The 27079-nt window shown below is 33.5% G+C and overlaps 1 pseudogene; it reads right to left on the bottom strand.

Annotated features, from left to right (window-relative positions):
• Positions 1 to 2571: 2571 nt before the first annotated feature.
• LOC120079892 overlaps positions 2572 to 27079 on the bottom strand; it is a 38953-nt pseudogene continuing 14445 nt past the window's right edge.

The raw sequence follows: 27079 nt of genomic DNA, 5'->3' as shown, positions 1-27079 counted from the left end.
GTCTATGAGTAAAGTCAGCAACAACCAACTGCTCGGGAGGGTAAGTCATTGGTCACATTAAGCAATGTATGCATTGGTCACTAGAGATAGGAACAATCTTAGGTCAGCAGAGTTCATGCAGTTACCTTGTCCTATGAGCGCATCATTCATCATTTAGGCATACTTGGGAGAGTAGTCTAAAACCCAAATCTAAGACTCGAGAGAGCAGATTGGAACGCATAGGCAAGAATGGGGATCTTAGAGATGTGCTTTGTTTGCTATTACAAAGCGTATGCACCCTACAAATTGGATATTGCATGCGTCCAGGAAGTAGAATAAGGGGTTATGCGGCAGCCACGCTCATGTGCCGAGAGCTAGTGAGCTGGTTATGGAGGTCTAGGCAGGCATTGGCTTCTCGGCAATATCGCAAATACACCACATACGTCCTAGAGTTAGGTTCACGTGTGCGTAGCATGATTGCATGGCTTGCGTTGACTAAGGTTGCCCTTGCGGTCATTCTTAAGAGTTGCAATGAAATCATCTCCACATTTTATCTATTTTCCCATTCATTTATTTCATGACAAGAGTTGTCGTATCTCTACCTCTCATGCATATTCTCATTGCGTTGTCTGTTAGATAGCAGTAGGAGTAGGGTTAACTTAGCAACCTGCCTTTCATTCTTTTATTTAAACCACTGCATGCACATCACCGCATTCATTATGATACAAGTCCCTGTGTTCGACCTCAGATCATCCGAGAAACTTGCGTTCACATTATACTTGCCATGAACGCAAGAAAACTTGTGACAGGACGCATGGTCATCGCATACATTTGTTAACGCATTATCATTCCAACGCATGACCATCGACACGACTATTAATGCATAACTTAAGAACATGCATCGCATATTTCATCCAAGGGATTTTAGTTGTTGAATAATTTAAATGAGGGAGGGAGTTACAACTCCATTTCCCCTCTTCTTACGTGGGGTGGTTGCTGTATTTTGGTTTTTGAAAAGAGAGAAGAAAGTCTCCTTCTTAGAGTGATACACTGTAAGAAAGACAGAAGTTGTTCTGTGAGTTTTGGGTTGTTAGTGAATAATCTCAACTCTTCCTCCTCTCTACTGAAATCTATATTCTCTCATTCCAAAATAGTCAGCGCCCACCATTCCTGGGTTCTCTGCCTAATAATACTGAGGAAACAATCGTTGTAGTGTTTGGATCTTGATCGAGGGATACTTGAAGAAAGTCTTCAAAGATAAAGGTTTCTGAAACCCTATGTCTTTTTTTAACTTAGCATACTGTAATTTATGTAAATGCACATCTTGTTCTTTCTTTTCTATAAAAATTAATTTCTTTAAAGAATGGTGTTTGGGATGATTTGCTTTCATTCAAGATTTCCTTTAATTTGGGTTCTATCAATTGGTATCAGAGTCAAGTTTGCTGGTTTACTGATCCCAAATTTCATTTCTTATTGAATCAATTTCACAAAATGGTAGGCTTATTGAGTTGGCAATTTGGCCATTCTCACCCATACAAATCAAAGGATCGTCTTCATGAGCAGAAGTTCAGAACTCACTTGAGATTCAGGTCATGTCACCTATGGTCATCCTAGTGAAATGTGAGTCTCTATTATTAACGGCGTTATATAAAGAGAGTAATCATTTCGTGATCGGATCTTATGCAAACTCTTTGTATAAGATACCCCGTTCACATGTCTCTACATGAATGATCAGGATCAGATTATTTGTAGCACTTTACAAGACTTGTAACACCTACAAAGCGGACCATATCTGTAGTGTCACCAGGATAAGGTATCCAGCTTTATCCATCGACTACAGACCGTTTAGGTTATTATTTAAACAAGTTTCACTTGTATGTCTCTACATACTTGTTTAAATTATATAAAATAACCTAGGATCTTAGTTTATTCGATTGAGTATATGTTTATAAAATAACACTTATGTTATTAACAATAATATGTCTAAACAAAGTTTACAAACTACGAGATTACAAGGAGATTTAGGACACCAATCCGAACAATCTCCCACTTGTCTTAAAGCTTAGAGAGCCTAATGTATAATACAAATAAAGTACAGAATCACAATAAACTAGGGCATACACTATACCCCAGTAGCAGGGTTACCTTAGGTCATCGAATTTAAATAGTCAGTTTTAACAATAAATGGTCGTTATAAAGAAAAGTGACTATTTCGTGGTTCGGTCTTATGCAAACATCTTTTGCATAGTTTTCCCCCACTCACATGTTTATACATGAACGACTTTGAGATCACATTATTAGTATCAATATACAAAGCAAGCTGCATCCATAGTGTCTCCAAGATAAGGTACCCAACTCTATCCATATACTTATAGACCTTTTTGGCTATATACTATAACTTGATGCTCTTTTATGTCTCTACATAAAGTCAAAGTTTTCATGTTACAGCCATGGGTTAGTTTATTAGATTTGCAATTCAATAACATCTTTATTGAAATAAATTCAATAATATCTTTATTGTGAATAGAATATTTAATGTTTACAAACTGTGAGTTTTAGGACATTGCCAATAGTTTTTTAATTGACCTCAATCTAACTAACTGCATCCTCAATCTAACTATAACCTGATGTTTTATAAGCATTTTTCTCCTTTGAAAGTTTTTGAACCGTGCGAACCTTGTTCGTTGGTTTCGTGATGCAAGCTTAAGAGTGTATTGTATAAAATAATTGGAAAAATAAGTGTAAATGTGAATGATGCGTGATGCATTTATGATGCGTTTATGATGCGTTATTTGCGCGTTGATGCGTTAATGATGTGCAACAGGACGCATGTCACTCCTTTATAGGGATTCAAGTTTTCCTGAATTAGATCCAAGTATAAATCCAACTCAAGTTCCTGGTAAGTCCAGGGTCGAACTCAGGGATTCAGATTAAAGCTAACACAGACCTTGCATTGTAACTGTTGTAGAACTGTCCTAAGTGAATGTAGAAATGAGTTATTTACACTAAGCTGTTGTGTGCGTGCAAGAAAATACAAAAGGCTCAAGTAGAGAATAAGGGGTCGTGTGAAAATGGAGTTTGATGTAAGTGATATGCGTCGATCTAAGTTAGATGTACACGAACAAGAATATTATGCGAATGAGATGAGATGTACACGAACAAGAATATTATGCGAATGAGATGACTTGTTTATCTCCGTTTATACGTTAGACTTCTATTCGACACTTCTCAATGCGAATGTCATACAATATCTATCTCTAGGATGTATGCGTTAGTCACAGGATGCAATAAAACACTAGTGCATTTATCTCTAGATGTACTAAACGTTTCTAACTTGATGCTGGCTTACTTATTCTCTCGAATAATTTAAGCTAAAGCTACTTTTACCAATTGATTTTGTTGGCTTAAGCATTTCGAAGTGGAATTTTGCATGAAGTTATAGATGCATCCAATATAAAACAAGAAATAAACAGTGGCGAAGTATGATAGATCAAATATGTGAATTTATAAAGAAACTGATTGTCTTTACAAAACTAACACTTAATCAAATGAGAAGATGAAAACGATAAGTAAGATGAAATGAAAGGAGTCAAGCCGCAGAGTACAATCTCTTATCCTCTTTGGCTCAATTCTAGTTCGTGTACAACCACTTGTGGAAGAATTGGAAGAAAGTTCTCTCTTGAGCTTAGCTTTCTCCGCTCCTTGATCGGCGATGGTGGTGGTTCTCTTCCCTCTTGTTCTTCTCGTCACCACAGCATAGCTCTAAGGTCTCAAAATTTCAAAATTATGCAATGAGCTAAAAGATCCGTTCATCTGGTGGGATTTCTTTTATTTATAGGCGTCGGTCTTCTCCAATTTGATGATGGGCAGCATTAAATTCCATACCCTGGTCAGCCGCCTGACACTCAGAATATTTGTTGAGATCCTACAATATCATGTATTAGTGTCGCAGTATTTTAGCAATAAACATTCTTTTGCATGAGTTTGATAGTGTTCGAGTAATTCCATGCGTTTTCTCTAAAAAAGATGAGATTTTATCATTAAAGACCCTAATTGTTCCAACTTTTGAGCCACAATAACTTGTATTTCTACAAGTTATCAAACCTCATCCCAGTTTGTTAGATATTATGAGATTGACAATATTTGTTTTTAGGTTCACATATGTTATAAAAAATGTCATTGCATTGGTGGTTTTAGCAAAGGAATGTTCTTCGAAAATGCAGATTATGCAAAATACTTTCTCATCGGGATTTTCCTTCTGCAACATTACTTGTCGATTCTTTTCTTTTTTTCAATGTGCGACTGTTAGGGAAGTTAGGGTTGCTCGTATGGAAGATAGTTTTGGTCTTAGGAGGAGCTTAAAATATTCTTCAATGATACTACTACTTAGGGGGAACCTAAGTTTCCGTGAAAGAGAGTCTCAAACCTAGGGAGAGCTTACTTGTACGATTGAGTGATAAAGTTGTTTGAGAGTCCCTGTAATTGTGTTATCATTACAGATAAGAATTGTGTTGTAATTGCTTATCATTGATATTAGTGAAGTTATCTTTCTTGGACACACTACCCCCAGACGTAGGTGATTTACACCAAACTGGGTTATCAATCTTTTGTGTCCATTTATCTCTTGATTATTTCTTGTAATTGTTATGTGGAATGTTGTAAAATTGTAGGTAACATAGTTATCATGTAGTAGTCAACTCCTTTTTTTGTTGTTACATTTTTTAATCTCAACATATATATTTGCGAGCACAGTTCTGTAAATGTCGTTTTCTAGATCATCTCAATCAACTTTTTCACTAAGTATTCAACTAAATTTGGACGACCATGGATTTTGCGTCCATTTAGTCTAAAAAACCCATACAACCTTATTTGGTTCAATATTCACCTCTCACTACTTCCATTGCTTCCTCAAACCATCTTGCACTGACTAAAATGCTTTATCAAGCACCCAAAGATTTAGATATGAGGCTCTATATCATAATCCCACCCCATCATTTCAAAGTATTAGTAACCTTTTTCAACTAATTCTCCATTAGTACAAGCATTCAACACACCCACCAAGGTAACCTGTCTGGCTTTATGCCATCTCCACATTGAACCAACTATGGAAACAAATCAATTGCACTTCCACTATGGCCATGGAGTGCAAGACATTTTATCAAAGAATTCCATGATGTCAATCTTTTTAAAGTAATCATGTAAAAAACTCTCCTCGCAACTTTCAAATTGCCACATTTCCCATACTTATCTAGCAATGCACTTACTAAGATAAAGCTATTGAGAATTCTACCCTAAATCTCGTGGTTTGTAATGTATAAACGAAATTCATTTATTTAATAAAACAAGGAGTTATTTGATTTGGCATTTAGATTTGCATAACTTAATCCAATAAACTAAGATCCGAGGTTATTTTATGTAACTTAAACATGTATGTGGTTGACATATATGTGGACCATGTTTAAGTAATAACATAAATGGTCTGTAGTATATGGATAAAGTTGGGTGTCTTATCCTTATGACACTACAAACATGACTCACTTTGTAATTGTTACAAACGATGTGATCTTAATCATTCATGTAGAGACAAGTTAGTGGAAGTATCTTATACAAAGAGTTTGTATAAGATCGGACCACAAAATGATTTGTGTATCTTTATCACACCATTACTTGAATAGATTAACATTTCGATAGGATGACGATAGGTGACTTGACCTCAATCCTGGGTGTGGGTTAAGAACTTCTTTCTATGAGGGCAATCCTTTAATCTGTATGGGTGAGAGTGGCCAGTTTTGCCGACTTAATAAGCCTGCCATTTTGGAGATTTATTTGAGTAGGGAGCTGGAAACATAGCTACACAAAATGGAATTCACTCCTTCCCATCTTAAGGGTAAGTAGATAAATTGCTCCTTTAAAGACTGATTTCAGGTCTTAAACAATGAGGCGTCTCACCTTCTCACAAGCCTGAAAGGGGTTTTGTTTATAGTTAGACTATAACTAATTGTTCATTAAAGGGATCAGTGGTACTTAAGGAGTTAGATGTATCTACAATGGTAAATCAGTAATTTAACCCAACTGTAGCTACGGAAGTTTTGTGAATGGTCGACTTACTATTGATTGGTTATATCCATGGACACAGAAATATATCTACAGTGTGAAGAGTGAAATTGTGTGCCTTTAGTGGAGTGGTCTACAGTTGATGAATGTTGATTAATTAATTAATCTTGTATCATTGGAGTTTCTAATCTATAGGTTCAATAGGTCCCCTTGCTAGCTCATGAAGAATAAACACAAGGAATAAATTATTTTAGAATAATTTGAATTGTTCAAATTATTTAAGGAAAACTTTATGTTAATACAAATAATATAAAGTATAATTTATATTGATACAATATTATACATTGTTAATTATAATTATGATTTATAATTAATATTATGTATAAGAGAAATAAATATATATATTATAAATTTATAGCAGCTGTTGTTTTTATTACAAAAAATAAAAAATAAATATATAGTCTTTTTAAAAACTATTTTCATATATAAACTATTTTCAAAAATACGTTTACCTTTTTTTTTATTCCTAAAATAACCTTTTTCTCCCCTGTCTTCATCATCATTCTTCTCCCCCTTCTTCTTCATTGCTTTCTTTATGTATTTGTGTTTTTTCACCGTGTCGCTTCATCATCGACGTATTTAGTCTCCCGCTTCTTCTACATCTATCTCGAGCTAATGTGCGTTTTCCACGTACATCTTCTCTATTCTTCGCTGCTCGATTCTGAGAGGAACAATTGATCAGTTTTCTACTTGCGATTTCTTTTTTCTACGTTCGATTTGGTATTTCAAATCATGATTGGTATTTCTTACTCGTGATTTTATATTGTTTCATCCTTTTCTTATATGATTCTTTCTCCCATGTTTAGATATCCTTCCTCCGTTTTTTATTCGATTTCATCCAGGTTTTTAATTTTTTTTCCTTTGTCCTTTTTTATGTTTCATTGATTTTACTTGAAATATGCTCAGTTTTTTATTCGATTTCCTCAGTTTTCTCGTTTGATCTACTTTAATTTTTTATTTGAGTCTTCATAACTTAATTTCTATTTTGTTTATATTTAGGTTTTTTTTCCAATCAATCATAAACTTCCTATCACTGATATTAGTAATCATAAACCTATCACTGATATTAGTAATCATGAACCTATCACTGATATTAATCTAATGATGATAGATACATATCATAGTGTATCAATGATATTAGTCTATCACTTATAGATATTGTTTTCTATTTATTCTACTAGTGTAGAATGTCATGAGTTTAATTGTTGTTTCTTGCAATGATTTGTAAATATGATTAAACTTGCAATACTGGTGTTTCATAGTGGACAATGGGATGATAAACATAATTACTTGAATTACAAGACTAAAGGTGTATTGGTCGATGAGGTTATGTGTTTTGAGAGTTTTGTGAGTTTGATATTAAAGGAAATTCAATTGGATGCATCTATTTCTTCAATACAATTATTGATCTTATTGGATTTTGGTATCAATGGAATTCAAACTGTGGTTGAAATTCATGAAGATAACGATGTTGCTTGGTTTCTGAATTTAGTTAAAGAACAAAGTACAAGACATCCATTAGTTGTTCATGCCATTGATATTCTTTTAGAAGGAGTTTCCAATAGTGGATTTGATAATTTTTTATGTGTTGTGTCTTCTTCTTCTCCCATTAGTGATGATTTTAACATCCTAATGGATTTTCATATTAGTAGCTTGTCTTCTACATTTGATTTGAAAGAGAATGATATGTTTGCTAGTAAGGAAATAGTATCAAAGTCTTTTTACTACTTAACTATAAAGAACAACTTTGAGTTCAAAACTGTGAGATCAAATTCTAAAGCAATTGTGTTAAAGTGCTCCCAAGAAGATTGTCAATGGTACATTCGTGCATCTCATTATAAGGGTAGGGAACTATGGAAACTTAGGAAGTATATTGCTAATCATAGTTGTTCTATAAATGCTATTTAAACTTCTCATAGACAAGCATCTTCATCATTGATTGATGATTGTATGATAAAAGATTTTAGCCATTGTGACCATTTGATTCTGATGATATTATGATTCATATGCGTACTAAATTTGGGGTAAATCTTAGCTACTATAAATCTTGGAAGGTGAAAGAATATACTATGAAGTCATTGAATGATGATGCAAAAAAATCTTATTCCTTAATCCCATAATTTCTTACGAAGCTAAAAGAAATGAATCCAAGTTTGTTTTTTTATCCTATCCTTTATATATCATCAATCAAGTTTTCAATGAGTATGTAATCAGTATTTGATAGACTTGTTTAACTGATATAGTCTATCAATGATATTGATCTATCAATGATAAGTCTTATTGTAACTGAGTATATCATTAGTCTATCACTGATATTTGGTCTATAAGTGATAGATCCATCGTAAAACGGAATGTAATTATTCTTTGATGTATCTTTTTTTTTATCTTATTGCAGGTTCGTTCACTACTTATGAAACTGATTTTGAGGTACATTTTAAGTATTGTTTTATGACAATTGGATCATGTATTGAGAGGTGGAAATATTGTGGGCCAAACATATTAGTTGACGGCACCTTTTTGAAATGTAAATATGGTGGAACTCTTTTGATGGCATCAACAATGGATGGTAACAATCAAATTTTTCCTCTTGCCTTTAGTATTGTAGACTCCGAGAATAATGCATCATGGAGATGGTTTTTTGATAATATAAAGAGAAGTTTAGGGGATCGATAAGGTTTAGTTATTATATTTGATTGACATTTAAGTATTCCAAAAGGTGTTCAAAACGTTTTTCCAACGGCTAAATATTGTGTTTGTTTGCAACACCTTTGGAGAAGTTTGAAGTTGACATGTACGGACTCTTCTATTGATAATATAAATTTTAGATGTGGAAAAGCATATACTAATGTTGATTTTAAGCTGAATATGAGATGGATGGAGGCTATATATCCTTGCATACAAGATTACCTTAGTAATGTTGGTTTCGAGAAGAGGGCTCGTGCATATTGTAGAAGGAGAAAATATCAGATGATGACTACAAACATTTTAGATGTTGGATTGTATCAGCAAACAGCGGAAGCAACAAGAATCAATAAGCACTCTAATTCATTAATTTTGGCAGAGACTAAAGCATGCTCTTGCAGAAACAAGTAGGTTTCAAGTCATACTTTTGTAGAACTTCTTCAAAGCTCGATTCCAGCTGTAGATTTCTCCAAATCTTGTTGTAGACCACCTCAATATCTTCTCCGCTATTCTCTTGGAGCTCTAGATTGAGTTGTGGGACTCAAAATAAGCTTGAATGAAATGGAACTTTGAGAAGAACTCACAGCAGCAACCCACTTGAAGAATACCTTCTTCACCACGAATTTTTCAGCAAAAATTATATCGATTGCATGCCTCAATTCCACTCCAATCTTCTAAATATATTGAAGACTATCATGCAAAGAAGATGGCTGCATGAGATGCAACTCATGCTTGGAGTTATTGAAGCCAAAGTTTATGGGTTTTGTGTGAGCTACTTTGAAGATGAAATGGAAAATCCCATAAATCCATTTTGTGTTATTTTATCTTTTTCAAATTTTTTTAATTGATTTCAAAAATCAATTTGTTTTCTAAAATTGAAAATATTATTAATTTTACAAAATTAATTTCATAAATTAATTTTTCTAATAAAATTAATAAATAATTATTTAAACAATTTAAATAATTTCTAATTAATTTTACACAAATCCACCTTCATATATTTAATATATATTTAAATATTAATTCTCCAATTCCGTTTAATTCTAAAATTAAACATGTAATTATATCTCATATAATTACTAATTACTATTTAATTCTAATTTGAATGTTTCAAATTAACTTATCGCGCTACTTTAAAACTAATCCATTTACGAGCTAGTAGGGGAACTTCGCGAACCTACAGATCATGGGCTCCAACATCCGAGATTAATTGGCTAAACTCATTACACAGAATTAACCCCCACTCGTCAACTAATGGGTCACTCCACTAGCCCATAGTTGAACTCCTTCATTATAGATATATTATGTCCATTCGATATAACCATGATTAGTAAGTCCCTTCAAAGCTATTTGTAATAACGTTGGGTCAAAATGTTTGTTTACCCCAAGATTACCTTTTGTTCCTTAAGTCCCACTGATCCTCTAATGAACAATTCGATTTGTGATCCAATCAACAAACTAAGTCCCTCTCGAGCCAATGAAAGGGTGGGTTCCCTTGTTCAAGACTCATAATCAGCACTTAAGGGAACAACCTCTCTACTATCCCTAACAGCGGGTAGGAGTGAATTTCTTCTTGCACCCTATGTCTCCAGCTATATATTCGGTCTTACCCCTGAAATGGGAGTTTATTGAGTCGGCGCTATTGATTCAACCCTCACCTATGAAAATCTAAGGATAATTCCGAATAAACAGGAGTTCATAGTTAGCTCAGGATTAAGGTCAAGTTACCTAGGTCATCGCTTTGAAATTGTCTGTCTTAAACAGTAAACAATGTTATAAAGTAAGAGTGACTTATTTTGTGGTCCGATCTTGTACAAAACCCATTTGCACATGACGCCACAACTCCTCATGTCATAATATGTACGAATTAGGATCACTTCGTTTGTAGCACTTTACAACTCTTTATAACAACTATAGAGTAAGCTGCATCCAGTAGTATTACTAGAATAAGGCACCCAACTTTATTCATATACTATAGATCATTTTGACTATTTACTCAAACTTGATCCACTTTTATGTCTCCACATAAAGTTCAAGTACTCATATAATAGTCAATGGCCTTTTAAGTTTATTGGATTTCTCATAAGTAATACATATATTCAATAACAACTTATTGAATTTTCAGAATAAGTTTTATTGTTTACAAACCACGAGTTTTAGGACATAAAATCCAACATTAGAATGTTTAAATGTAGTTTTAAAAGAGCTTAGAGATTTACCTGTGCATCACGACTCGATTCAATTAGAAAATTACTTCAAAAATGGTTTTATGATAAAAGTAATGTTGCATATTGTATGAAATCTGTTTTAAGTAACTAGGTTGGGGGGAAATTAAGAATACGTCATCAGATATCAAGAAGCTTCACGGTAAGAGTTACTTGTTTTCATGGGTAATATTGCACATTTGTCAGTGATTGAGTTCTATCAGTGATACACTTCTATCACTAATAGACTCAGATAGTTGGATCTTAATTAATTTCTCATCTATGTGTCATTTTTCTCAGGTTAATGCAATTAATGATGTCGAATTTCAAGTGATTGATGGAAGCAATCACTTTATGGTATATTTAGATTCCAAATCATGTACCTATCGTGTTTGGGATCTTAATGAAATTCCATGAACCCACACACTTGCTGTAATTCGTGGATGCAACATGGATACTTACTCATTTGTTCATAAGTATTTTTTTACAAGTACTTTGATTTAGTGTTGTGCTGATTCTGGTAGTTCAGTTGGTAATGATGCTAATCGAAAGCCTATAGGGATTGACATGAGTATATTACATCCAGTTGTTAAGCATCCAGTAGGCTAACCTAAAAAACAAATAATATTATCAATTGGCAAGGAAAAAAGTCAGACAAAGTGCAATCGTTATCGTCATGTTGGTCATAATTGTAAAACGTGTAAATTTCCACCATTTATACAATGATGCAACATTTACCAACAATGTGATCTTTATAAATGTGAACATGTAGGTTGCCAACATTTTTAGAATGTCGTAGGGTTTGTCATTTTTACCATTGGTTTGATTGTTATATTGTTCATACGAACATAACATTCTGCTTGGGAAATATAGAAGTTTTTTTTTTCCATTTTTTGTTAATAGTATATATATTCGATTTTCTTCTCATTCAATGTGAAGTAATGTCAAAAGTACAAAATTTAGTCCCTTAAACTTTTTCTCTATACAAAGTATAGAATTTTCCAACATATTTTTATAGAATAAAAACACAAAATCAAGTACATATGAAAGAAAGTAACATCAATTTCTAGTATTGTCACTGTGTTTTCTATCACTGATATTGATCTATCATTGACATTGATGTATCATTGACCATCCATTAAATAATACCAAGAGTTTAATTCATAGAACTTTAAATAGAAAGCAGAAAGGGACATAATTTGCACTGACTCAACTAACGATCCAACAATTTCCTATATTTATATGACAAAAAGAACTCCGTAGGAAGTTTTTATGAGTAATTTTAAGCAATTTCACTTTGATTTCTATTACAAATATTGGTCTGCTATTGACATTGATATATAACTTATGACCCATTACATAATTACAAGAGTTTGGTCCTTACAACTTTAAAATAGAAGCACAAATGGATATAATTTACACTGATTCAACTAATGATCTAACAATTTCCTATATTAATATGACAAAATGAACTACATATAAAGTCTATCATGGATCGTTTCTATCACCGATATGTTTCTATCACTGATACTACTAATGTATTCACGAAAACTAGGGTATCATATCCCACATCCCACAATATTAAAATACTGAAATATCCACAAAAACTAAGGTCTAATAGCCACAACATTAAACTAAGTCACAACTACATAATTACATCTGAGAGATTTTTAGGTCAAAATTAGGGTTAATGTCCTTGATTCTAGGAGAATTTCTTGTTTGTTTTGGAAAAGCTTTCTTTTGATCTTTTGCATTCTTTTGGTCCTCTGCATTCTTTTGGTCATTTGCATCCTTTTGTTCTCTTGCAATCTTCTCGTCATTTACATTCTCCAACATCTTCTTTGACGGTTTAGGTTGTCTTTTTTATCTAACATTTTCAGCATTCATCGTTGTATTTACCTTTTGTTGAATAACCTAAAATGTCAATACTTAATTATAATTTTATAAATATATATTGAGTCTAAAAATCATAAAACAATATAAAGAATGTGACAATTGTTAAACCTTCACTTTTTTTGCTTTGTCATGCACCATTTTTTTTACCTTTTTTCATGTCCATTGACTTCTTCCTCCTTGTCTTCAATCTTTTGTGAATATATTATATAAGTGTACTAATGCACAAATTTGTAGATGTCAAAATACTTTTTTTATGTTACTGTTGGACTCCAATAAAAAGATGACAACATTATATCCGTGATAGAAACCTATCACTGATAGATTTTAATGAGCAGCACATTTGAAGTCTATAAAAAAACAGAATAGTAATGACCTACTATTTAACTATATGAGTACCTTTTTTCCTTTAGCAATAGTGGTTTCTTCTATTTCATTCTCTTTCTCACGACTTTGTTCGTGCTTCTGTAGATATTAGTATATCGTTGGATTCCAGTAAACTATATGTACTTTATATAGTCTATCATTAGGACCAACACACAACAACCAAACAAAAAAGTAAAAAGAACTAAAAGGGTTTAATTAATTTTACCCTCTTTCCTCTTTGACATAATAGTTGTTTATACAACTACTTTATCATATTAGCATCACCATAACATCAACATCTAGCATTTCAGACTTCACAGATGAAGGATGATTCTTGTCAAACATTCTTTAGATTGTCTTTCACTTTGACATTTTGTATGTGACTCTTCTACTATAATTTCCCATTAGAGAATGTAACAAAGTGAGAATATCCTTTTGTGCCTTTTTAAGGATCTTCAAAATCTTCTTTGTCTGTTGTCTTTTAAGACTTTCTCAATATTAAGAAGATATTCTTTCTCCGATCTATTTTCATCTTTTTCTCAACATTTTCTCCTTCCTCCAATCTTTTCTCATTTTCCCATTCTATTTTTTGCATAGTATTTTGATGTCATTTCTTCTATTATTATGCAACAATACGGAACTAAATGGAGCTGAAAACATAATATTAATTAGTATTGTATTCACAGAATACCTTCTTTCTCATGAGATTTTGAAAATACTCAAATAATCATAGTTAGGAGCTATCATTAACATAGTTTAATGAGATCATATCAATGATATGGACTTATCACTGATAGACCAATATCACTGATATAGTCCTATCTACTATAGCGGCTGTTTAGGGCGATGTGAATAATCCATAGGATGTTGGAGAGCTTTTGATGTTTGGAGAGTTTTGTGAGTTGAGGAGTTCTGACTGAGTATGAACGAGAGTATTGATGAGTATGTTCAAGGCACTGAGATAATATACATTACACGGAAGGAAAATATGGTGAGAATACAAACACAGTTCCAAAAATGGGCCATAAAACAATTAAAATCGTGAGAGTAGGAAAAATGGACCTCCAAAAACCTAAGATGATATAGGATGTGGGGATATACCAATCTCATGTTGGGCCCCAAAACAACCCCTTTTAATATTGCGTCTATCAGTTGATAAACTATGTTGCTGATAGACTCATTTCCCTACATTATTTTGTGTTTCAATAGATTAAATAGTCTAATGACTAAATGCTTGTTTTATCATGACTAGACCAATATCATTGATAGACTTTATATCACAACATTACTAATGGAAAAATTTAGCAAACTTACATTTCGTTCGGATAAGATATTGTCATTAAAGATCTTGCCAATCTGGTTGCTTTTTTTGTTTCCAAATTCAAGATATTCGGAAGCCATTTCCTACTCATTTTATCGAACCCGCTCAGAAAAGTTTATAAGGAATGTATTTCTATGCCCATAAGCTAAACTCGGAAGCCTTGCAGATAGCAACTAGTTTTTTTTGCTAAATTTCTTAAAAACTCGGACAGTAAGACTATCAAGATAGTTCTTCTATGGATAATTTCCTAAACTTATCCTCCTCATTCAGCATCTTAACATCGCTTCCATCACAATTATGACTTTTTTTGGAATCAACAAGTTTTTCTAGAAATAAGATTTGGCAGTTTGGCTATTTTTCTTTCATCAGTTGCGTGACTAGAAAATAGTTAAATGTACTATTCACATTTTCCTTAGGAGTATATTTCTAATGTCTATGATCAAATGTTAGTTATATACTTTAGATTTTCTTGAATAAATTATGTCTTCTCGTGGTACTAGTTTACAATCAGATTTTGGCCTAGTTATTTGATCTTATCACAGTTTCTTTGACACCGCTTTCATCCTTAGTTATAAAATCTTCAACAAGGTATTCATCACAATTTAATCCGTATCAGAACAAAAAGTCCTCAAACCTCAAACTCTACAATGTTACCTTCAATGTTGAAAGAAGGAACATTGTTATTGTAGAGACAAACCATTGTCTTCTAATCAATGTGTTAGAAGTTGTAAAGGGACTTCGGACATGTTTAAAACCTAGAATGCCGAACATGGTCCTTCCTAAAATAAAGATAGACACGTAGAATCTAAACTCTTAAATATGTCCTATCACTTCATCTTGACATAACTATGACTTTCAAAGGTGGAATTCCAACTTTCTTCAGGATTTTTTTGGTTTATTTGTTTTTTTTGGCCTATTTAAAAACAAAAAAAAACATAGGTTATAAAATATTCTAAAGAACAACTAAAAATGAGATATATAGTAAACTAAATAGTTTATCCATCTCTTGTTTCATCTTTTTTTTTTTTTACTTTTTTTTTGAATGGTTCTTCAAGTTCTAAGGTTCTTTTTGTTCCCTTTTTGTTGTTCAACTTTCCATATTGTTTTTGCAATTATCACATAATGTGTAGAATAGTAATAACCACTTCATCCAACAAACTATAAACTTCAAGTCTTCAATGTTAAACTTATCACTGAATGTTTTCTGATCACTAATAGACCCTAATCTAAAACATATTTGAAATCTAAAAGCAGGGCTAGCAATAGGTCTATCAACCTAAACAACAAATAAAAAAATGAAAACTATTAATTTTCTTCATTTTCATGGAAATAAATTAGTAACATGCTCCAAGTTTATCAGTGACTAGCAACCGTAACAATAGCAAACTCTAATCAACAACAAAATAATAATAATAATAATAACAAACATCAGTGAAATTGTACGTTTACTTACATTGCATGAATATACATTCAATGTCTATTATGTATATCGGTGATAGGACTTATCACTGATCAACTCAAATCAACAACACCAAAGAAAAAACAATAAACCAAGCATGTACATACTCATGAAAAACAAAAAACATGTTCAACGGTCTTCAAATTTATTGGTGACAAAAATCTATCACTGATAGACCCCAAACAAAAACACATTTGAAGTTTAAAGCACACAAACAATAATCAATAAACTAAAAAACAAAAAAGAAAAAAAAAAGTCATGCAACTAGATTTTTCTTGCTTTGGAATGTGATTCCGCAATCAATTTCAGTGAATAATCGTCGACGATGGTAGGGTTATTTTTCGATTTGCAGATTTTTAGGTTTTGAAGAAGATCATTGGGTTAGGGTTTTGAAGTAGATCGAACAAAAAAATAGTAAAGGAAGGAATCATGATCGTCAATCAAAGAGCTCTTGGAGGGATTCTAAGTGTCGTTCGTTTTGTATTGTCTGGAAGAAGATAGAAGAAGATGTTTTTAGGGCCGCCACGAAGATGAAGATGTTGTTTTTAGGGTTGCTACGAAGATGGGTCGTGGATGAGATCGTGGATAGGATGGGCTGGCAGGAAAGATATCTGGGTTGTGGGACTATTATATTCCCATGGCCTTTTTAGTCTTTTTGTATGGGTTGTACTCAAATTTGTCCATATTTGTAATTTGTTTTGGTTAATGCTATATTTACAATTAGTTTGGCCCAATAGTTTATGTTTATAAACGGCCCTAATATAAAGTATAATACATTGTTAATTATAAATATGATTTATAATTAATACTATGTATAAGAGAAATAAATATGTGATTAAGATTCAAATTAATATAATGTATGTTCATACATTATAGTTAACTATAAATATAATTTATAATTAATAAGAAAGTCAAATATTTGAATGAGATTTATATTAATATAATGTATATTGATACATTATAATATATAATTAATTAGAAGTATGATTTATAACTAATACTATATAATATATGAGAGCAACATATTTGAATAAGATTCAAATATTAATTATATGAATGTGATTCATATAAATATTATAGGTTAAAATTAATAAGAATGAGATTTATATTAAAACTGTAGGTTATGTAAGAGAATGTCATTTGAATATGATTCAAATGAAATTAAATATATAATATTTAATTATTAATTAATTAAGACTATTAATTTTAACTATATAAACTATATATATTAAATGGGATTTAGGCTCTTTTCAAATATTATAAAAAAGCATAAAAGATTACATGAATAAAAAAATTACCCAACCCAAAACAATTAAATAATATAATAAAATCAATTAAATTGATGAAAAAGCCCACCCATCACGTGAAGGAACCACTCCACCCGCGTGTTGCCCCACTAGATAATCTTACCTCTCAAACAATTAATTGCGCGTCACGTTACATACAGAAAAAATCCCCTATACTGCTTTCTTTTAAACTCTTCCACTCTCAACTCTACCTCTTCCATCTTCTTCTTCACCAAAATCTCTATTAACTCTTCTGTTTTGGAAACGGCAGGACCCTCAGACAACGAACAGTAAACCATCAAGGCACGCCAGTCAAAGCAAAGGACAAAACCTGCAAAATAGAAACTCGTTATAGGCTGAGTCCTGGATCTCGCTCTCTTTAAGACGTTTCGCAGCCCTGCCCAAGTATGCAAGCAGGTCTGAAAAGTGCCACGTCATCCCCAGGATAAAACAACCAAATGAAACCTAATCAGAAATGCATAGTTACCGACCGGAACATACACCTTTTCGAAACTCACTGCTTGGAGCGTTGAGATGGAGGAGGAGAGGAAAAATGAAGTGGGAAATGAAGAAATGAATTATGTGCCCCGAACTGTTGAAGGCCTCACCTTTTATAGGCCTTCGGCGTCGAACTGTAGGGAGCAAAAAAGGCTCTAAGGCTCAGAATGTGTGTGGATGGGCGGACAAACGCAGACGGATTGGGCAGATGGACTGTTTCCTCCTTTTTTTGGTTAACAATAATAATAATAATAAAAGAAATAAAATAATATTTATATTAAATTAATCACCACACACACGCGTGCCTTGCCTCGCCCGACGAACGGACGGCGACGCATGTGTAGGACGTCCACCGAACCCGCATTGGTCTATCTTCTAACTCCCTTTAAAATATGGGTACCCCTTGGGACCCAAACCCAAAACATAAGGTTGGAGTATGTAAAAGAGACTTCTAGCACCAAATTTTCCAATGTGGAATTCTCCAACCAAAAAAGATGGTTCCGTCTAGTTTTGAAAGTTAAATTTTCACCCAACAATCCCCCTCTTGAAAATTTAAACAAAGGAAAAGAGAGGAAAGATTTTTATCGAGCAGTTTCAGTCTATATAACACTGTGCGTAAGCAAAGGTGTCTTACGACTTAAACCTTTACATAGTGTAGATGATTCAGAATATACTAGAGTAACCCGTGATTTTAAACTCTATCTCTAATAGCATCTCACACAGAGTGTTATTAGGGTGTAGTACGAAAGCCCGTGCTTTAAGGCCTAGTATATAAATCCCGATTTAGTGAATGCTCTAGAGAGTTTGCCTAAACACTCCATAGGAAGCAGCCCTCACTTCCACATTCACACAGGTGAGTCTATCAAAAGTACTCCTGTAGCTAGGTACCCCACTTGTCATCAAGTATAGATCTCATTAAGAACTGAGTTCAACCTTTCTTATGCTTCAGGATATCATGCTCAGACTTTAAGTCATGGGAATGGAACTCTGTGTTTGATTTAGCATGATTCAATATATATCACTCGTGATCAGTTATTACTCATTGAACCTGTTTCTTGGGATCTTCGATCTATAGGTTGGGATTTCCTCACTATGATTCATCTTTCGATAAGCATGAGTCCCATACTTTCTGAGGTTTTGAAAACATTTTCTCTGGCCGGTCCTTTCGTCAAAGGATCTACCAAATTTTCATCAGTCCGTATGTGATCCACTCTAACTGCACCAGTAGTGAGAAACTCTCTAATGGTACTGTGCTTATGATGTCTTTGACATCTCTTTTCATTGTAGTAACGGTTCTAAACTTTTGTGATTGCTGCAGTACTATCGCAATGGATCAACATGGTTGGTACCGACCTTTTCCGTAAGGGAATCTCTGATAGCAGACTTCTAAGCTAGCCTGCTTCTTTACTAGCTGTCGCTAATGCTATCATTTCTAACTCCATCGTAGATTGGGCTAAAATAGTCTGTTTCTTGGACTTCCAAGAGACAGCTCCACCATCTATATTAAAGCTATAGCCACTTGTAGCCTTTGAATCATCCGAAAGAGAGTTCCAATCAGCATCGTTGAACTTTTGATAATGTAATCCTAGGTTTTGGGTTTTCTTTAAGTATCTCATGACCCTTTCCATAGCATTCCAATGCTCTTTACTAGGTCTGCATGTAAACTTGCAAAGTAATCCTACAGCATAAGCTATGTCTGGCCTAGTGCAGTCGACAGCGTATCTAAGACTGCTTATGATGCTCGTATACTCAGATTGATTAACACTGTCCCCAGTGTTCTTGAACAACTTGACACTAGGGTCATAAGGAGTATAGGTTGGTTTACACTCAAAGTAATTATATTTCTTTAGAATATTTTCTATATAGTGAGATTGATCCAAAGAAATTCTCTTTTCAGACCTATTTACTTTTATGCCTAAGATTACACTAGCTTCTCCTAAGCCTTTCATTTCGAAGTTTGCACTCAATATTGATTTTACATAATTTATGACGTGCAAATTCGACCCAAAGATCAATTAATCATCTACATATAGACACAAGATAGTGCAGAGGTTATTATCAAACTTATAGTAGATGCATTTGTCACTTTCATTGACCTTGAAACCTTTAGATAGGATAAGGTTGTCAAATTTTTCATGCCATTGCTTAGGAGCTTATTTTAGTCCATAAAGAGATTTGTCTAATTTACACACCTTATTTTCTTAACCATGGACAACAAAACCCTCGGGTTGTTCCATATAAATCTCTTCTTCAAGTTCACCATTTAAGAAAGTGGTTTTTACATCCATCTGATGTACTACGAGTTATAAAGGGCAGCGAGAGAGAACATGACACAGATAGAGGTAATTCTAATGACAGGGGAGAAGGTGTCAAATAAGTTTACGCTTTCTATTTGTCTAAAGCCCTTTTCTACTAACCTGGCTTTAAATTTATCGACAATCCCATCAGGTCTAAGTTTCCTCCTCAAGATCCATTTGCACCCTATTGCCTTACATCCTGGGGGTAGATCTACTAGGTGTCAAGTTTTGTTTGACTCAAGTGAGTCCATCTCATCATTTATGGCTTCTTGCCATAGGTTGGCATCTACTGAGGACAGGGCAGTTCTCAGATCTTTAGGGTCTTCTTCTACATTGTAGGTCAGAAAGTCATTTCCGAAATCTTTGGCGGTTCTAGCTCTTTTGCTTCTTCTAGGTTATGGGTCAGTTTCCTCTCTAGGGTTAGGATTTCTAACTAAGGCTATACCACTTGATCCAGAGCCCCCATTATTCCTTGATTTAAAAACAAACCTATCTTCAAAGAAGTCGGCATCATTTGACTCAATGATCACTTGGTTCACTAAATCATAGAACCTATAGGCTTTGCTATTTAAGGCATAACCTAGAAAGACACACTCGTAAGCTCTACTGGCCAACTTTCTCCTTTTTGGGTCTGGAATCCATACAAAGGCTAGAAAACCCCAAGTTCTAAAGTAGGACAAGTTTGGTTTCTTATTCTTGAGAGTTTCATAAGGTAAAGTTTTATTTTTAGATTTTGGGATTCTATTTAGGACATAACATATGGTAAGGATGATTTCACCCTATCAATAAAACGCTGCTCTTGAACTAAGTAAAATAGCAACTACTAGCTCAGCTAAAGTTCTATTTTTCCTTTCGGCTTTTCCGTTAATTTCAGGAGAATAAGGTGCGGTCTTTTCGTGTATTATTCCATGTAAGTTGAAGAATTCATTAAAATTGTCCGAGTCGTACTCGGTTCCTCTATCACTACGAAGTCTTTTAACCTTTCTATGAAACTGGTTCTCTATTTCAGAAACAAAAAGTTTGAAGGCATCAAAAGCATCACTTTTTTTTTTCATCAAGTATACAAAAGTAAAATCAGAGCAGTCGTCAATAAAAGTAATGAAATATCTTTTACTGTTCCTAGTCAAGATGCCATCAAACTCACAAACATCAGAATGAATCAAATCTAGAGGCTCAGAATTCCTAAGTATAGATTTATGCGGAGTTTTAGTAATTTTAGACTGACTACTATACTTGTATTTATCAAAATCATTCATGGATAACTTAGGTATCATTTCTAGCATAATCATGTTACTAATTAAATTCTTATTCATATGACAGAGTCTAGCATGCCAAATATTTATATAAAACAACATATACACAGAAGATTTCATTTTATTAGAGACTAAATTTAATTTGAACATTCCCTCAGTTGCATACCCTTTCCCTACAAATACATTATTTTTGGTAAGGGTATATAGTTCTGCCCCTATAGTTTGAGTAAACCTAGCTTTATTGAGAAGATAGCTCGAAACCAAATTCTTTCTTATCTCTGGAGTGTGTAGAACGTCCTTCACATGAGGTTCTTCCCAGAGGTAAACTTCAGTTCTACCTCGTTGGTTCCAACAACTTTCGTGGAATGGTGATCTCCCAATAGAATATTCTTATCCTTAGTTTTAGTATAAGTTTTAAATAGACTAAGGTCGTGACAAACGTGGTGCAAAGCGCCAGTATCTATCCACCACCCTTCACAACCACCGATCACATTTACTTCTGTGATCATGGCGACTAACGGCTCTTCTGTCAAGTTTGCCTGACCAGCAGGACGACACGTATTCCTACAGTTCCTAGCCATATGCCCAAGTTTATTACAATTAAAGCAGAGGAACTGTACCGTTTCTCCTGAAGAGGGCTTCTGTTTTTTCTGTTGGTTCTAGTTGTTGGAGCCACGGTTCTGACCTTTCCTCTTTGTCCTCTTAGATTTTTTGTCAGGTTTCACTACGGCAGAGGCGAGTTTCCCAAGTACTGCGTTCATCTCCTCCCTCTGGTCTTGCTTTCAAGCTTCCTCCTCGATCCTTAGTCGGGTTATAAGACTCTCCAAAGAAAACTTCTTAGTTGTATGCCTTAAAGTGTTCTTAAAGTCCTTCCACAAAGGGGGCAGTTTATCAATAATAACAGCAACTTGAAATTGTTTGTTTTGAGGCATACCTTCAGTAATTATCTCGTGGGCTATCTTCTGGAGTTCATGGGATTGGGCCTCCATAGATTTGCCATCCGTCATCTGGAACTTGAGATAATGACTAACCGCATATTTCTTCGACCCAGCCTCCTCGGTGTCATACTTCTTTTACAGGGCATCCCAAACCTCCTTCGCTGTCTTCATTGTACTGTAGTAGTCATATAGATCATCAGTCAAACTATTTAAAATGAAATTCTTACATAGAAAGTCTTTCTCCTCCCAGACAGCAACTTCTTTTATCTGTTGTTTAGTTGGTTCATCTAAAAGAACGATCGGCTTAGCGCTGGTGCAAACTTTGGAAACTTTCTTGACGATGAAGAAGAACAACATCGTTTGCTTCCATCGCTTGAAGTTCGCTCCTTCGAACCGAAATGGATGGCTGAGGTCAGATATCATAACGTCATTGTTGCTACTGAGGGCCATTGATGATGTGGCACAACGTCTTGAAATTGTTGTAAATGGCAAGACCCTCAGAACGACGAACAGTAAACCATCAAGGCACGGTGGTCAAGTAAAGGGCAAACCTGTAAAACAGAAACTCGTTATAGGCTGAGTCGTGGAGCTCGCTCTCTTTAAGATGTTTCACGGCTCTGCCCAAGTGTGCAAGCAAGTCTGAAAAGTGCCACGTCATCCTCAAGATAAAACAGCCAAATGAAACTCGATCAGAAATGCACCGTTACCGACCGAAACATACACCCTTTCGAAACTCATTGCTCAGAACGCTGAGATGGAGGAGGAGAGGAAAAATGCAGTGGGAAATGAAGAAATGAATTTTGTGTCCCAAATTGCTGAAGGCCTCGCCTTTTATAGGCCTATCGGGCGGAGGGACTGTTTCCTCTTTTTTCGATTGAAAAAATAATAATAAAAGAAATAAAATAATATTTTTATTAAAATTAATCACCACACACGCCCGACCAGATGGACGGCAGCTCATGTGTGGGACGTCCACCGAACCCACATTAGTCTATCTCTTCACTCCCTAAAAACATGGGTATCCCTTAGGACTCAAACCTAAAACACAAGGTTGGAGTACATAAAGGAGACTTCCAACACCAGATTTTCCAATGTGGGATTCTCTAACCATAAAAGTTGGTTCCCTCTAGTTTTGAAAGTTAAATTTTCACCCAACATCTTCTTCTCCATTTTCATTCTTCTTCTTTCATTTTCTCCAATCTTTCTTCTTCTTCCATTTCTTTTGATCGAACGGACAACTGTGCACAACTTCCTCAGTTTTTTCTTTCTTGTTTCTTAGTTTGTGATAGACTTCTATCACTTCGTAGGTCCCATTCTATCACACAACTTTCTCGACCTTTCTTTTCTTGTTTCTTACTCTGAGATAGAGTTGTATCAGTTCAAAGATGTCAATTTATCATTGACTTCATCACTCACCAACATCTCTACAAGGTTACTGTAACTAAACCTTTTCCTTCTTTCTATCAAAACTCTCTGTAAGTTAATAGAAGTCTATCACACTCAATTAAATCATCTAAAAGTTATTTTTAAATTTTCTTTTCTTACTCATTGTTCCTTTCTTCCATTTTTATTGTCCTGTCTATCTGAATGATAGACAACTACCATTGTTTATCAATGATATACCGTGCTAGTATTCTATTACGCTCTATCATTAGATAGAACCAAATTTTTTGTTTTGTGTTTAGATTCAAAATCTTGCTCCTATATATACTTTTGTTGCTTTCAGATGAGTTTTCCATTTCGTTTAAAAATGTTACCCTACTTTGCCGATTCATAACTTTTGTTTAGTTGGAATATGGTACTTTATTAGCTAGATTCTGTCGTTATCTATTAGTGATAGAAAATGATGGAATTCTACCAGTGTTTATCACTGATAAACTGTGATAGACAACCATCACATTATTTATTAGTTATAGAAAATAAGAGAATTCAATCATTGTCTATCACCAATAAACAACTATCATTGACGTTTTCGATTTTGTTTATATCATGTTGATAGTTTTCTAGGACGCTAATACATGGTTGCCAAGGTAGAGAGTGATAGTTGATAGAGCTTTTTGTGTTTAGTTACATTATGTTACTCTATTAGAATCTATCATTAGAATATATTATTGTCTACCAGTGATAGAAAATGATATAATTCTATCACTTCCTATCGTGAGAGACAATGATATTATAGTATTCAGATGGAGTTTCTATCGTGATAGACAATGATAGTATAGTATATTATTAGGGATAAACAATGATAGTAGTCTATCACGATAGATAAGGATAGAATTCTATTTCTGTCTATCATTGATAGTATAATGTTATGTCATATTATCTTCTAACTTTAAAACATTTTCTTACTTGCAACAAGTTGAGGAAGTTGAGGAAGATGCTAATGACTAGAATCAAAGAAGACAAAAGAAAATAAAACAAATGAGTGGGAAGAAGGTAAATATCAAACTAAGATATTAATTCTTTTACATTCAACAAATTTTATATTATTAACATTCTTCCAATTTCATTTCAGGTTGTTCAACAAAAAGGAAAGGCTAAAAGGTTTAGACCGAAGGTAGTTGTTGATACCCATATTAAGGATGTAATGCCAAAGCGACAAAGCAAACCATCACAAAAAGCATTGGACAATAAAGTCGCACCAAAAAAGGACAACGAGAAGAAGAAAGTATCTCCAAAAAAAGCAACAATAGAGACATTGTTGATAGATAGTCGGTCAAGTTTTGATTTAAAGATTTCTCAACTTAAATTCAATCTCAATCTGAATACTGACTTGATATAGAATAATTTTTCTTTTGATTTAGGATTACTTGTGATATCATAGTTGTAAATTGAATACAAAATGTTCGTTTTTTTTAAACAATGACTATTGTAAATTTTGTTTTTTTAAAATTTTAGAAAAAAAATTCTTGAAGTTATAAAATTGTTGATCCTAAAGCATTTGATCTATCCGTTTGAATTTGAAGTGAATATGAATGAAAAAAAACATAGTGTCCTTGCTGATAGACACATATAGACTTTTATTAATGTTTTATCATATGTACAGTTTGCTCACTGATGGAGTTTTTTGGCACATGAGAATTTTTATGTTTATTGATAAAGTTTTTTGGTGTTTTGTTCAATTTTTTAATCCATGATCATGTTCCTAAGTGTAGTGCAGTTGGAGTTTTTAGGTGATAGATTTAAAAGAAAATTTATATGTGATAGACACGATACGAAGTCTATCACTATGGAGTTTTTAGGTTCAATTGGAGTTTTATCGATGGAGTTTTTTTGGCACATATGTAGTATAGGAACATGAAATCTATCAAGTGTGGGGTTTTTTGGCACAAGTGTAGAATTTTTGTATATGTTGTGATAGAATGTGATAGACTTCTATCAGTTTCTCTCACACGTTTGTGTGACATACTAATAGAATTTTTTTTATTTTTCTTCTTTTTTTGTTTTGCATATGTCGTGATAGACATTGGTAGACTTTTATTAGTGTTCATTAGTGATAGATAGAAGTTGTACATTTTTATTGGCGATCTCAGAGAAGAAAGCTCAAATTTCAGTAGAAGAAAAGGAGAAGGTTTGAATAGGCTCACATCTCAGCAATAACTTGAAGAAGAATGTTTTTGTTTATATAACACTGATAGACTTCTATCAGTATCTATTATTGATAAACATAACTAGATTTCTATTACTGTCTATTACTGATAGACACAGATAGAATTCTATGAGCGTCTATCAGCGATAAACACAACTAGACTTTATATAAGTGTGAAAAATGATATCCATTTCTAAAATGGTGGTAAGGCCTAAAGCAATGCAGTGAGGAAAGTAAAGTTGTAGATTGTTGTTTGTGATAGAATGTGGCTACTTTAAGATGGAAGTGGGATTTGAAAGGTTGTTTGAAGGTTATTTGGTTAAATAAGTTGTGTGACTTGTTTTGTATATGACGTGATAGACACTGATAGACTTCTATTAGTGTTTATTAGTATGGACACATAAAATTTATTTCAAATAGAGTCTTTTAACTTTGTTGTTGATACAAAGTGGATAATATACTAGCATATAAGTGATGGATATATTCTATGGTTGTTGCTTAGGCAGCTCTCCCACCATCCCCATTCTTCTTGCGTGCAGGTAGATCAACATAAACCAATGTTACAACTGATAACAGTTTATCATTGTTGATCATGATAGACACCGATAAATGTCTATCGATGTCTATCACTGATAGAATACTATCACTTTCAATTAGTGTTAGATATTGATAGACTTTTATCATTGCTATCACTGATAAATTATATAATAATTCATAAGAATGTTTATGTTCATTGATGGAGTTTTATATCAAATGTCTATCGCTAATAGTTACTTTGTTGTGCTTTAACTAGCTTAAATAAAAGATGAATATAAACAAAAATATTCAAGTATTTTATTGATTTAAAGATATCATTCCATTTGGTTACAACTCAAGAAGAGAATAAATAAAAAAAAAATAACTTTGATAAACTCTAATATCAATCCATCAACAAATACAAGTTAAAAAAAAAGCAACAAACAAGACTACATCATTGATTAACTGGCGCAAGTTTGCAAGTCCGACAATTGTAACCTTTCCTATTACATCGACTACATTTTGATTAACTTTTAGATTCACCTATAGATAGGATCCTTTGTTTTTTGGTCTCCTAGCTTGACGTTTATGATAGGAGGTAATGTTTTAATCTGATCATCTACAACCCTCCAATCTAAATGAATTCCAACAGGTCGAACACAATCTTTATACTTTGATGACAAT

This window comes from Benincasa hispida, chromosome 6 (assembly GCF_009727055.1).
Source record: "Benincasa hispida cultivar B227 chromosome 6, ASM972705v1, whole genome shotgun sequence".
NCBI classification, from domain to species: Eukaryota; Viridiplantae; Streptophyta; class Magnoliopsida; order Cucurbitales; family Cucurbitaceae; genus Benincasa; species Benincasa hispida.
The sequence above is the reverse complement of the archived record's forward strand: the minus strand, read 5'-3'. Positions and strand labels throughout refer to the sequence as shown.